The sequence below is a fragment of the Notothenia rossii genome (assembly GCF_949606895.1).
Source record: "Notothenia rossii genome assembly, chromosome: 1".
NCBI lineage: Eukaryota > Metazoa > Chordata > Actinopteri > Perciformes > Nototheniidae > Notothenia > Notothenia rossii.
The window spans coordinates 80,421,331-80,434,493 of record NC_136912.1 but is presented as its reverse complement, the minus strand read 5'-3'; the positions used below and the strand labels follow the sequence as shown (position 1 = coordinate 80,434,493).

Here is a 13,163-nt window from a genome sequence, read left to right as displayed (position 1 = left end):
AAGAAGAGGGATAAGCCATCTGACTTACAAATCCAGGTTTTTTGATTAAAACGCAGTTGTCATTCAAAGTATTTGTTATCATTGTATACACATTTTCATTTTTGATAGAACTGAGGGCTGTAACAAATAATAGCGATTGAACTAAAATAAGACCCAGTCAATTATAAAACTGAAATGATACTGAGCATTTTTTTTTTTACTTTTACCTGTGAGAAGGAGACATTTGGAATTGCATATTTTGACTAATGAGACCAATGCACCTCAGAAATGAGAGATTATAGCCAGCCATGTACAGTAGCCAGATACATTAATAAACCAATTGAGATAAGACTTATATGAATATGTTTTATTTCATTCTTTTCATTATGAGTCTGAATGTACCAGAGGGCTGCACTGGGGGCATCGGAGAGGTCGAAGAACAAAGTCCAGGATAAGGTTTGTGTTTTTGTTATATTCCTCTTTCTCAAAAAATTAATGAGCTTTCTAATGGTTAGATAAATCATCCTGTAGCCATTATCTACTAACCACTGCATTTCTAATACCAACGATTTTGTCCATTAATAATCATGTGTCACTGACTCCCTGCACATATTTCCATTACAACAAGTAGTAAATACATGTCTTAACATGCAACACAGATCAGAGGAAGAGAAAATTAATGAATAGAAATACCAGAAGCAAAGCTTGGTAATCCCAGCAATTTCTTCATCACGTTTCCCCATGTTCAGGAAAATAAAGGATCGTCATTTCAATTTGAGGTTACACAGAGCTCTGTAAAACCACCACTTGGTTAAGACACACTATAACCATCGAAAGCCTAGGACTGAATACCAATCGGGTGAATTTCGCTCGGCATTAAATGCGTAAGGCTTATGAATAATGGTAAGATTTAAGCCTCTTTGACTTTCTTTATTGCTACACTCATTGCAGAACCATCACACCGGCAAAGATAGAGATATCATTGCAGCTAATATTCATGCATGATTGAGCAATTATTTAACTGTTAAGAGTCGACAGTGTAGTTTGCTCTGTGGTCACTGTTCTTCTAATGTAGACTTCTTACTTTCCTGGGGCAATTAGTCCCATGGGTCAGATCGCTTGACATATACCCTGACTCGAGCCAGAACAGTGACTCATACTTATAGAAGATGAGAGACGGGAGGAGGGACACTCAGAGCTGTAATATGCATCAGAGGCCCAGGGCCACATCACAAATTGGAGAAGATTGAGTGACTAAGAGGCTGGCCAATGGCAAGGCAGAGGTCACTGTTCATTTTGAGAGCCTTTGAGCTCATGTCCACTCAGAACAGAAGACATCATGGTGGTGTCATCCAGAGCTGGGGAAAGCCACATTATGGGACATTGGTACACACTAAGTTAAGTCGCATAACCTTAGACGCATGGTTAGTCTGTCGGCCTTTCATGAACACAGAGAGCTATTCCATATTTCAGTTAGCACTTTATACAAATAAGAATTTAAGGAAGGACATTATGATGGTTAAAATATATTTAATCCATCAAGTTTTGCTAAACAATGAGTCATTTTGAATGATGGCAGCAATGTTTTTAATATTCAAAGAATGGCAAAATTGAAACAATGGATACAACATATATATATTGACATAGTTCAAATTTAAGAATTGCCCATGAGGTATTTTGTTATCTTTTATTTTTCTGTCACCAAAAGAAAAACCTTTTTTTTTTTAAAGCGTAAACTTTTCACATTACAGGCAGTTGGGTTGTGACTGGTGAGTTCGTGCAAGTTTAGTTTTTGACATTGTTAATCTTTTAAATAAATGTCATATGGGACAACAGAGGAAGGAACAAGAAGGTCTAAAAAAAAAAACAGGTTTCTAACTTAAGATGACAACAGCAGAGCACAATGAATATTTCAATGCTAAGTTCACAGAGGAACAGGCGTTTACACTGTTGTAGGCTCTGTGCTGTATCCTCTTCATGGATTATTAATGGTCATCCCTGTATCATCTCTGTATACCAAGTTACCCTGAAGCCTAAGAAGCAAGCCAACACTTCACTTTAGGAGTTTCAGAACAAGAAAGAGCAATATGTACTCAAAAATTCCTATTCATGTCATCAATGATCGATGTACAAGATGCCATAAAAGGTGCCGCACTCCTGTATCCCTTTAGCTACTTCTGTCTGTTAAAAGGGATTCTGGGCTGCTCTTCGGGGCGTTCAATCTGATGTGTTCTATGTCAGAGAGGCCTATCTGTACTCTGCGTGTCATAAACTCTGCCTTTATTGTATGAATGAAGGTAGATAGAGGCCTGAACAGACTACAGTAATGAAGCTAGAAAACATTAACAGGGTAAGTGGATTTGAGTCTAATGAAATAAGGCAATTGACAGAGGGAATCTGCCACAAGGAATTAGGGGGGGGGGTGGAACAGGAAAAGGTGGGCGAACAACCAAACCAACCAAAACAGCAGTAAACAAGAAGCAGGGATGGTGGATTCATGGAGAGATGATGCTATCATTACAGCTGCTCTTACCTGATACAGCACCAAAAGCCATTCCTGAATAAATTGCATGCATGCTGGTTGCTTACTTCCCCAGGAATAGAATCTGATACCATCTTTCCCCCTGAAGCTTACAGGCTATGTCGATAAAGGCGGCCATGCAAAAATAAATAGATCACTCATCGAAGGAGTGTTACTTCAGGGTTAGCCAGCCTGAATGTGAAGGGGAGAACCAATGACATGGGCTGATAGTATCCTAGAATCCCCAAAGGGCCAGTAATATGCCATAATGGCTTAGCAATTGCATTTCTAAGATGTGTAATAGGGGTTCTCTGTGATGACAAATCTTCACAGGCCAAATAGAATTCACACGTGTAAACTATTGGTCAATGACAACGTCGCTGTTTATTTTGCCTGAAGCAGCCTTTGTCACTTAGGACAATAATCCTCCTAAGTACCACATTGACTTTGATTTTCTTTGTTTAATCTTAGACACTATAAATCACATTTAATTGTCTGTATCAAAGTATAAATGCAAAAGCAAAGATATTTACAAAGATAAAAGAACACCATTATTTTGATCACCTTCCTGATTGAAAGGATCTGATAACAAGAGTCGGCAATTAGGTTACAAAATCCGTTTTTTGTTGCCACAAAACCTTTTTGATGCATCCTATTGATTTTGAAATCCGTCAGTTGCATACTTGTCAGCACATGATGATTGACAGCTCAGTTTGGAACTCTACCCTACTACTATGTACAACATGTACGTACGCAGCAGTGACAAATGCCATCAAAAAGACAATTGAGTAGTAAATCAGATGAAAGATTATTTATCTGCACAAAACATGATCTCAACAATAAAGAATGCATATCCTCTTACAATAACTATTCAATAGGATTTGGACAGGTTTCAAAGATCACAACTAACGGAATGCAAATATGAATTATAGTCATTAAAGAGGGAAACATATCAAAAGTTACAGTACAGTCTACTCCACACAACAGCTGGCTTGGTCCAAGGCTCATACAGGCTCTAGTTGATCTGATCTAGATTTTGACTTTTGTCATTCTCTTTGTTTGTTTTTTTGGTTGGCTTGAGTGCCATCATTATCCATAATTGTCTTTAATTTCGCCATTTAATACCATTACACAAGTGACAGGTGCAAAGCCTTTAATCAGCCTGTGGTTAGATTAGCGACTGCGCGGCTGTTAATCTGCACACTCATGCCTGCTGTTGGGTTCTGCTTTTTATCAGGCAAAGTGTGGCCCTCTTAAAAGGTCTGCCCTATAAACCCATTTAACTCTGCTGACAAATCCCGGTCAATTCACTGCTACTAAACCAAAAACATCTCTTTTGAGTAAATCTATGTCCAGGACAGTCGTAACTGTTCAGAGTTACATCACTATACATAAGGGTGTTGAGATGAAATGTGTCATCCAGTGCCTTCCTCTAGCCCCTGATCAATTGGTAGTCCTGAGTGCTGGTCAATATATTATACTGTAAAGGGATCTTTATATACTGCACTTGTCATCCACATTCATCTAATGTCAAAATCTCTGACGGACTGGCTTCAAATGTGATTGTTCTGAGCCATCAATTACCTCATGGTGAGAGCTATAGTAAGAGAGAGGGAGGGAGAGAGAGAGAGAGAGGGAGGTAAAACCAGACTAAAGCAAATGCTGTGGGGTTCTCCACCGTCCCCTGCACCCATTACTCATATTATTATTTTCACTTACTGAAATGATTTAATTTCATCAGCAGTGTAATCAGGTTAACTGATTATCCAGCGCAACAGCATAGAGACACAGGCTTTAAGCAGGCCTGTGCGTTAATACCACAGAGGGACTGCAGGGGGGAGACGGGGTAAGGGCAAGGGAAGAGAGAAAGAGAGAGAGATACACAAGAAACAGATGTCCACCGAAAGAAAGAATGATAAATATAGTGAAGGTGGTTAAAGATTACAAATGGCATGCTATTTTTTCACACACAAGTAGATGTTTAACTAATTGGCAGACCCAGCTGCTGGGATACTAGACAACACAGTTTCATTTGCTCTGCGCCTATAACACAGACAGAAATGTTCCCATCAAACAGGCAGGCCAGGGAAAAGAGAAGTGTCTGTTTTGAATAGGGAGGCTCTGTGCTACACCTGGGTTTCAGCTGTATGTTGGGGAGACTACTTTATAGAATTAATGTAAGCATGAATGATCTATGCCACATCTTCTTTTTTTTAGGGATGCACCGAATATTCGGCCACCGAAAATTATCGGCCGAAAATGGTTAAAAAGGCCCTTTCGGTTTTAGCACCGAAAAAATATCACCCAATGTCAGAGAACAGGGTTACGTTGATCATACTCCGCATATTTGTCCGGGTGTTTTGATTTCAAGTGGTGGAGTAATCACGAAGCGGTGAAAGTCTTTGCAGTTACACCCCCTCGAGAAATGTCAGCTGAACACGTTTTACAAATCGCAATCCGCGCCTCTTTCTCTGATATTTTGAAATATCTCCAAGCAGCAGACATTCTGGCTGTGAGCCAGCCGCGAGCATGGTCGCGCGCCGTGCTTGTCGCCGCGTTTTGATTACGTCATCACAACAACACGTTAGGTTACCAAACTTATAGGTGCATTTGTTGTTGTTGAAGGCCTGGCTGTTACAGTCTTTATTTACACTATTTTGTTGTAGGCCTACTGGCCTAGATGTTTATGCACTTTTAAAGCACCTTGGCTTTGTTCTGAATGCACTTTGTTGTAGTTATCCTACAGAGAAAAGAAAATGCACTTGACTTGGAATGAATGTACTGTATGCATTCAAAAGTGCTGAATAAATGTTTTATGGACCCATAATAGTGATTATTATTTAAGTTAAGTTTTGCCATAATCATGCCTTTTTCCATAATCAGGTAGCTGAACAACATTGGTAAAAAATGTATGCATTATATATATATTTCTATTAATCATTTTCGGCCTTTCGGCATTCGGTTTTCGGCCAACTGTTTCCTATTTTCGGTATCGGTTTCGGCCAAGAATTTCCCATTCGGTGCACCCCTACTTTTTTTATTGGCTTGCGTTACAATGACTATAAAGGCTTAACTTATAAGAACTAAGTAAACATCACTTAATTCAGAGAAGGCTTAAGACTTTAGACGTGCCCTTTACATTTGTGAACAAAATCAATCTATTTGTGTGCAGCCACCAACTTTTGAACAGAATGTGTGATATCAGGTGACGCATCAAGGTCTTTTCCTACATACAAATAGCTCTTGTCTGTGTTTGATACATGGCAATTTGCTTTGGTATACAGCCAAATGTGTATCTTCCAAACAAAATATATTAAAGTTAAGAACATTCTGTATCTTCAATGCATTGCATTCCCAAAGCTCTATAACCAATGGGATTCCTGTTGAATTGTTTGAGAAATATACTGTACAAAGGGAGTCAGGGGAACAGTTAGATAGAAAGGTCCAGGGACAGAGAAGAATAGCAACACAGGGGAAATCTAATCACAGTGTCTCTGGCCCCAGCACCGATAGCCCTCTCTGGATAGCCATCTCAGCTGAATAATGGTTATTATACAGCAAGCACTCAACCTCTACCCCCCTGCTCTGTTCCCGGAAAGATGTCTGATGTCCCATCGGTATTCTCCAAACCTAGCAAATCTAGCCACCAAGGGCAACATTTAAATCCAAATCTCTAAAATCCATCCTGAGGAAAATAGTCTGGAAGATGAGAGAAAGGAAGAGGGGCAGAGAGAAAGAGTGACAATGGAAGAGAAAGAGACACACAGATTGGATAAGGTGTGTGGGGGGGGGGGGGGTCTGAAAGTAAACTAGAAGTTTGCAATATAGCTTATTTGAACTAGAAGAAGCTTATGGGGAAACTTCTTGACTGTATGGGTGTTTATATAAGGTTAATGTTGGCTGAGTATGAAGCATGTACCGTAGGTCCTGTAGGCAGAGTATAAGGACATCTGGCTATATGTGTGCTGTTTACACTTGTATAATGTGTGTGTGCTGTATATGCAGAAGACACACATGTCCTGTAAGGAAACAAAAGTCAAAGGCTTGATTTTCACAGCAGCTTGGTGTTCTATTCAATTTCCCTTTTTCTCTTGCGGTTTAGCCCTACAGTTTACATTGCTAAATGGCGAAAAATGTGAGGATGACAAGAAGTTAGAAGTTAGTCCGGCGTACAAACTGACAGTTATGGCTGTGGGTGGTTTGCAAACCCTTCCCACACACCACCTCCAGTTCTGTACAGAGCCCATATTAGGACACATCCATGCATGAAGCTATCATCACCCCTGAGCTAACCAGCAAGCAGCTTGTTTGCCAAAGACAGACAGTGATAGCAGCCAAGAGCGGAATATTTTGGAAAACAAATGGCAGCAACAACCACAGGTGGCAGCTTGCACCACCGTTTTGTCACATGTGAAACCCAAAATATGAAAGTAGAAAGGAACTGATGTCAAATACCAAGAAAAGCACATTTATAGATAGCACTGGGCACCTTTTACCCTCAGGCTGAGCAGAGGTAATAGCTGGGCATCGTTTTCTTTCCATTAAAGGCAAAAAACTCAATAAGCAATATTTAAGTTGTATTACAAACATTATCATCCATGTAATGTAGCAAAATACAAAATTCATTTTCATCATTATTTTGTTACAGGAATTTCTATAACTGTATTTAAGCACATACGTTCCAACTGGGGAGTAGGCCTTCTGATACTGTAAGTTTTTGACAAGTGAGTTTCATGCCGTCTTGCACAATTAATTATTTTTAAATTCTGAATGGCAGGGTCCAGTCTTCCATAGTAAAAAACAACAACAAAAAAACAGGCTGTTTACCTGATGTGGTTAGCCACAGTGATAGACTCATCACAGACAAGAGAGGGGAGTAATTGTCTAAGACAGCTCCAATATCCCCTGTCTGCAAGGAGGACAAAAAAAAAAAAGGATTCAGTTTATCCAACTCAATGGGTGGAAGTTTATTAAGTGCCCTCCTCCTCTCCCTCTTTTTCTTTTTCTTTCCGCTGTCTTGTCAGGCTTCTTGGGTGTCTGGGTTAAGACAGGCAAACTCCAACGGGGACAAGGGATAAGGCCAGGGCCATTAAAGGAAATGCCTCACTGTAGAGAAACGTCAACAAGTCAGGTCGGGTTTAGAAGTGGGTGGCATTATGTGTGTGTGTGTGAGTGTGTGTGTTTATACGTATTTGTCTGCATGTGTTTAGGAGGGAAGGACTGTGTGTATAAGCATAGTGGGCACATTAAAACCTTATATCAGTTAACCACACAGAGTGGGTGGCAAGGTTGCTTTAGAAAACTCTCAAAAGGGATTTACTTTGTTTATTTGTTGGCTACATGAGCCTTCTACAAAATGTAATGTATACCATCTCATTCAATCCTGAAAACAGCTGAGCTTTACTTTCCTAAAATAAGAATTTCAACCAAGGTAGGTTGTAACACGCTGTAAGTTATACAAGGCACTTTATGCATGTGCCACCCTTACCTTGAGTAAATCGTTTTCAAACTCATGCCAATTACTTGGCAGATTTATTCAGAACAGTCTTGTCATGTGTGGACATGGATCACATGGAAGACATAATGCAAAAAAAATGTACAGAGGGGGGATAGGGCATATATGCATTCAAGACTTGGTGAAACTCCTGACAAGTGGAGCCACGGCCTCTCAAAGCTTCCTGAACAACAATGGGCCAACAGGACAACAGTTTAAAGAGTAGCTTCTGCCCCAAACACATACCAAAACTTTAAACCAAAGACTGACAGTAATTTCCAAAGGATTTGGACAGAGGTGGATGGGTCATAGAGGATGTTTGCCAACAACAGGTTGGGCAGTAGCTGGGTACACGCAGGACTGTGGAAAACGGAAGACATCTGCTGCAATTCCACCCTCATTTTCTACTGTGATGCAGCATTTGACAGAGAAATTGGTAAATGTCCAACATTTCTACTCCGTCAGTAAAAGTATCTGCAAAAAAATATTAAAAAGGGAAAAGCACAGAGCACATAGTGTACCAAAGCATAAAACAATTTCCCCTTCAGCTGAAACAACCCAATGATGCCCCCATTCATACTGAGATGCAATGCCTAAATGGATCTCGTTTATTTTAATGGAATGATGTGATTGAAAATGTTGGTGTGTGGGTTTGTAAGCAAAAGGAAAAGACAGAAGCTACAGCAACACATGTTGGAAGGGGCGTTGTACTTTACGGGCCAAGGAGCACTATGTTCTTTACATTTAAAACACTATAAATCCAGTAGGATCTGGGCTGCACTCCAGAACATATGCTTTGTAATCAGGTAGAGTCCTGGGTAGCATCTTCCACCTTGTCTCTCTGTTATTTCCTTCACACACTTGCTCTCTATTTTTCACCCTAGATGAAATACTAATACTCATGCAGTTAAGCTTGCCATCCAACTCTATCCAGAGGAAGCGTAGGCACGGCGCTTGTGAAGCACGCAGGACTATAAGTCATGTCAACTCTGCCAATCCTGCAGGGCCCAAAGCCCGACCTCAGCGTTGTATGACTCTGGCCACCTGGGCTGCTGGCTCATGTTTATGCATGAAGCTGGTGGTCTAGGCCATTTCCCTTTGCTCTTCTTTATGCATGAGTAGGGACACTCCAAAGGTCGTCACTCACATGTTTCCACAGGAACCACTTCTTTTTGTGTGGAGTACTACATTGTACTATTTTGGATTGTTAAATGAATTCTTGCACAGCATTCTTTCTTTGATTTTGATGTTTTTATTAGATTCCACATGGTCGTCTTATATGCCAAAATGTGATTCTTTGTATTAGTATTTATATTTTTTTGTCTTTTCAGATAATTAGAAACAGTCCTGGGCGAGCTAGTCCCATATCCAGCTGGACTGATCTTCCAATTGCATAGTAATGTGAGTATGTGCATGTACTCAGTATGCAGTTGCAGAGAACGAATTAACATTACTTCAGTCATCTAACAAAATCTTAGGGGACAAAAATCTTAGTGCAAATTAAGAAATATAAGAAAGACATAATGGACAGTGGGAACCACATTTTATTATATTAATACAGGCCTGCTGACTCCAACCGTAGTTATTGTTTTTTTTTTTTATTTAACATTCAATTCGTAAGAATTGATAACATTAAACTGATTTAAGTTGAATATTGTGTGTAGCCATCAGATATGTACAGTATAGGACACATTGGTTTAGTTTGGGGCTCTATAAATGCTATCATGGCTCTTTTGTCTGATGCTTTACTATTGGCTATTGAGAAAATGATTTTAAAAAGTACCTGAGGAAACATAAGGGTATACTGTAACATGTTGAAACACCAGGATAAGTGTCTGGAAGACAGGGATCTTTCAATGTATTCTCTTTTACAACTCATTGCTGCTGCAAAGGATCCATTTATTTGTCTTTCTATCCAGAAGTAAACCAATCAGACTGACCCTTTCACCCCTTCTGCGTGTCCCTCGCTCTTTTTCTCTCCTTGCCTCTTCATCTCTTTATGTTTTACTCTACCCCAGCATCTTATATTTGATTTCGCCAGATGTCGAGGGTGACAAGGGTCGCTATACTTGAGCAGGAATAATATGAAATTGATGGCGAAGGTTCAGGAGCCAGCCAACCCTGGCTGGAGGCAAGCCCCGTCCACTTATTCCTCTCCATCAGCACCCTGTCTTTTCTCACTCCCTCTTTCACCTTTATCTTTCTGTCTACCACTCAGCTTGTGTCCCCTTTCTTCATCCCTCAATCACAGATGATTACTGCATTATAGGTTCCAAGGATCAAAGGATTCAGAGGCCATAAACTCTAATTTTTGTGAATTTCCTCTGTATGGATTTTTTTCTGAAAGAAAGAAAGATGGAGTCTGAGAGAGAGATGGCTGGCAATAATCCGTAAGACATACACATGTCAATATGGAGGAATGAAGTTTGGCAGGGGAATGAAAAAGTGGAAGGAGAAGACGAAGAATCATGGTGAAGGACAGTAAAGGAAAAGTATTTTTAAGAAAAAACACAAAACCTCTTCAATGGGAGATTGAAGGGGGTCACCAAGGTGGTCCAAATCCGATTATTGATTTTTGACTTGTTTTTTGTGCCAAACCTGCCCTTCTCTATACAACGGAAACACCAATCAGACCAAGAGAATCACAAAAAGAATCCTCCTCGAATGTAAAAGCCAAACAAACCCGGGAAAAAGTTTAGTACTGACTGGCTGATAAAACATTCGACATGTAAGAATGAGATTAAAGTGAGCAGGTAACCTGCAACAGGGGATGAACTAAACCAATGTATTATCTACTGGTGGAGTTCTGCTTGGGAATGAACACTGACTAGTTTGTCAAGGACAAACAACAGATAGGCAGTGGGAAAAAAACAACCGAGAGATGTTACGAAGTATTAGCTCAGTTTGGACTTGGTCATATGAGGGAAGTCAGGGTCAATGGCTTTGTTAAGTAATGCCTTCTTTAGTTGTACTATTTTATTCAGGCATGTGCGTGTCATATTGTACACACTTTCACACAATTGGCATAGCAGTATAAACATTTTCAGCAAGATGTCCTGGATAGAAGACAAAAAGGTACACTGAAGAAGGTGTGCCAGCAGAACACATGCAGTCAAGATGATGTGCAAAAAGACAACATTTTAGCAAAATATGTTGAATGTGCAGCTGGTCTTTATTGATTTCCTGGTTTAGTAACTCTGGACTCATTGTCTTGAACTCGCAAGTACAAGGGATTGTATTTATTTCTTCATCTCTTCACCCACATTTTTCTTTACTCTTGCTATACAGTAGGTGTACCAAAACTAGTTGAAAATGTCAAAGGTCACCTCAGAGGCAGGCGCCAAGGAAGAGGAACAACAGCAAGATCTGTTGCTGATACTGCCAAGCGTATTCTTCACTGTCTCATTACAGGGCAGCCACTGCAAGCCTGCATACTGGCTCCCTCCATTTCTCTACCTCTGCCTTGTTCTCTCTGTCTTCCTCTTACTTTCCTCTTTGTCAAACACACGCACATGCACGGCAGACAAACAAACACACTTAAATACACCACAAGCACACATCGGGAAACTAACTCTGACTCTCATACACACACATACCTGCTCATGTTTCACTATGAGTCTTATTCATTTTTCATCCAGCCTGTCTGATGCCCTGAACTCACCTCTTTCTTTGAAATGAACGCAAGAAAATAAGCATTCAAGCCTTCAACACCGAAACAGCTCGGCATTAGCACTACAAAGAGAAAAGCTAGAAGAACAACTGACCACGGACAAATCAATGCAAAATCAAATATAAATGTAAAAACTAAAAAGCTTGCATCTGCAAAAAGTAAGTTTTAGTAGAGGAGAGTTTTCTCATTATATGTTTGTGAGAAAATGTAAAATGTAGTTTTAAGAGGTTACAAAAACCCAAGGGGTCATGAATGAACTCAAGGGGAATATTTTACAAACCTAAATGTGTATTTGTGAAGAAGCTTGTTTTAAGTACAGGGAATACTGATGAAATGAATAGCAAGGAGGAGCAATATTCTCTATTTTCTGTCTTTTAACCACTCTAATCTCTAAAACTGTTTCTTCTCTTCGTGTTAGCCTGGGCTCAAATAAATCCAAAACTATTTAGAAATTGCATTGCATCACACAAACAGAGGAATTGCGCTTTTTCTTAACTCTGATTGCAAACATCCACCAACTAAGTAATGTGTGGCGATCAAAACGTAATGTGAGTTTTACCTTTTTCAACCCCCTTTTCTTTCCTTATTCCTTTCTTCATTTAATCCTTAGCTTCCAAATGTTTAAAAGAAAAACTCAACACGTTTCTAAGAACAGCAAATTATTTTAATACTAAGATAAAATATGTTTGTCTGTTAAAGGATATACATTTGAAAAAGAATAAGCATACCCACTATGTAGGATCTAGACCTTATGTGTTCCAGTCTACCCCGAATAACGTATCTGAAATTGTATTCTACTTCCTGCAGTTTGTTTAAAATTGACACTAGAACATAATGGTGGAGATATTGTGAGAGAGAGTCAGAAAAGGGTAGGTGGAGAACATTAAGCAAAGGTGAAGACAGGAAATGGAATGTCTTAAGGCTTGGCCCGGAGCTACAACTGGTTGAAAGAATGATTGGTTTCAATCCCTTTAGCTTTGACTTTTTCCTCTTGCTGGGGCTCACCTTTTTCCCCTTTCATCATTCCTCGTCCGTCTGCTTCACTCCCCCATTCCATCCTGCTTTCCCAACCCTTGTCCCATACAAAGGTGCCTAGAATTCACTGGGCTTGATCTATGCACAGACTGTGCATGTAGCAGGATCCAGAAGCCCATTAAAATTCATCATCACCTGCTCCTTCACAAGTGAGCGGCCAATTAGCAGACAGACTGATCAAACAGTAGGCAGGCTGCGCCCCAACTCCCCTCTGAGTAATAGTGGGTGCGTTCCCAAACCTGACCGTCACAGTGTGGCAGATTTTTGGAGTTTCCAGGCAATTTAAAACCACCAAATGAAACGGCACATGCAGCGTGTCTGAATCCCCGTGTAGCAAAACAACAAAACCTCACTTGTGCAAACAACATAAAAACAATTAAACCGGTAAATATGTTTCCTTTTTACATGGTTGGACATGCCTGAATCCAATAAATATGGTAACGCTTTTTTTCTGCCAACAATTG

General features: G+C 39.9%; 1 protein-coding gene across 15 annotated transcripts in view; it reads right to left on the bottom strand.

Moving 5' to 3' along the window:
* The window catches only part of ptprsa (protein tyrosine phosphatase receptor type Sa), a 220,099-nt gene that overhangs the window by 89,596 nt on the left and 117,340 nt on the right, over positions 1-13,163 (bottom strand). The gene's annotated exons all lie outside the window — the stretch shown is intronic.